A 1,764-nucleotide genomic window follows, 5' to 3' on the forward strand; every position below is an offset into this window, starting at 1 on the left:
AATTTCCGTTATAGGAACCCACGTTATAAGGGGGGGTCAACTGTAGTTGCAAAATCTTTACAACAAAATGAAGTAGTGTTTTGGCTATGCCTGTAGACATTAATGAGGGAAATTGTCAAAAACATAATGGGAGTCCCATATTTTAAAAATGAAATTGAAATGTTTGATGTCTAAAAGTCTGGTTAAAAAAAAAAGAAAAGAAAAATTAAACATATACAGATGTTATGAGCCAGAGAGCATGTGAAGAATAAGTCGGTTTATTTATTACAAAACCACAGTTTTAACTTTTACAAAAAACTAAAACTGAGCTTTAAAAACCAAAAAGGAAATCTGTTTTTATTTCAAAATTCTGACATTATGTAGTGGGTGAAATTTTTTGTCAGCTCAAATTTAAGATGAAATATTTGCTTGTTTCTTGCATAGAAAATTTGCAAGTTTTTCTCAAGTTTTATATAATTTTAAGTATTCAAATTATTAAATTTTTGTTAAATATGCTATATTTTTATCAATAATTTGTGTTATAAATTACCCTCTCTCTATTTTCCATTTTTTTGAAAATATTTAGATTTAACAGAAGACTTTGCATAACAATCATTTTAATTTAGATAATTTTATTCTGATTAATTACTATTTTTCCCCTCTCACTTTTTGGAAAAATTTATATAATAAATCAATACATTTTATTAAACATAGAAACAATATCTGAAAATTATTTCTAGGGAGTCTTCTGTTAAATCAACACAACATTAATCAGTATATTACAGAATGCAAATATACAAATAATTCTTTAAAAATTTAGAATTTAAATTATATTTTAATAATAAGTAATCAAGTTCTATTAACAGTTAACCAATAAGTTTTGAAATTCTATCAATAATGTATTGTATTAGCACAAACATCACATTATCTGGTTTAAAAATTTAACTTTACTGTGATAAATTTGGTTAATTTTACTTGATAACATTATTAGATTAAACAGCAATTTTGATTTAAATTACTGAATGATAAATGAATCTTTGAGTGTGGGTTCCAGACGAGATTCGAACTCAAGTAAACTGCAAAATTCTCGTGCGACACTAGATGTAAACGAGTCTCAGAATTGTTCAAGTATGTGCCAAACTATCTATCAAGGTCTTAGCGGAAGAGAAACTCTAGTATGAGCACACATAAACAGGTAGATTATTGACTCGCAAGTCTATAAAATGTTCCCGAACAAAAAAGGAAAATTCTGATAGATGAAAATGATCGTTAAAATTCTTAGACATCAAAAAAGGGTATAAACAACGGCCTGAATTATGAATGCAGGTATTATCTATACTTACTAATCTATACTAATATTATAAAGAGGTAATGTTTGTATGCATGTTAGTTTTTATGCAGCAGGTAATCTCTGAAACTACTCATCCGATTTCAAAAATTCTTTCACCGATATTTAGAATGGAACTTCAGGGTGGACATAGGCTGTATATTATTCCGTTAAACATGGGAGATGGCCAGTTCTTTATGGGGAAGGCTTACGGTAAAGAACCCTGCTTCTATTTATACTGTTTTAAATGCGATTTTTTGCGTTTTTGATTGCGTTTTAATAGGGTACGTCAACAGAATGTACACTAAGAAGGGATTTTTCGATATTCCCCCCGCAGGGGAGAGAGACAGGATTAAGGCTTACTGTGAAGAACTTGGCTTTTATTATACTATTTTAGATGCGGGTTTTTGCGTTTTTGATTGCGTTTTAATAGGGTACGTCAACAGAATGTACACTAA

Source organism: Centruroides sculpturatus, unplaced genomic scaffold, assembly GCF_000671375.1.
Source record: "Centruroides sculpturatus isolate CEXI.00-Female unplaced genomic scaffold, Cexi_2.0 scaffold71, whole genome shotgun sequence".
Classification (NCBI taxonomy): domain Eukaryota; kingdom Metazoa; phylum Arthropoda; class Arachnida; order Scorpiones; family Buthidae; genus Centruroides; species Centruroides sculpturatus.